The sequence below is a fragment of the Penaeus monodon genome, chromosome 30, assembly GCF_015228065.2.
Source record: "Penaeus monodon isolate SGIC_2016 chromosome 30, NSTDA_Pmon_1, whole genome shotgun sequence".
NCBI classification, from domain to species: Eukaryota; Metazoa; Arthropoda; class Malacostraca; order Decapoda; family Penaeidae; genus Penaeus; species Penaeus monodon.
The window spans coordinates 17187352-17187579 of NC_051415.1; the positions used below are offsets into that span (position 1 = coordinate 17187352).

At 31.1% G+C, this 228-nt stretch overlaps 1 protein-coding gene across 1 annotated transcript in view; it reads left to right on the forward strand.

Moving 5' to 3' along the window:
- The window catches only part of LOC119592567, a gene marked incomplete in the record, with an annotated part of 22150 nt that overhangs the window by 12126 nt on the left and 9796 nt on the right, over window positions 1–228 (forward strand).

A 228-nucleotide genomic window follows, 5' to 3' on the forward strand; every position in this document is an offset into this window, starting at 1 on the left:
AGGGGAAACTACCTTTTAAATGATAAGAGGGTTAAGCTTTCTTTTTTTTTTCTTCAGCACATGCAAAGGGCATTTTCATGAATTTTACTTGTTTCCATTAATAATCATATCAGATTATTTTTTTTTAATCTATTTCATCGTATCTACTGAATCATCATCATCTAATATTGGTCCCATTAGTACATACGGACACTCAAAACAGCACACGAAAATTCTTCCTTCTGTAAG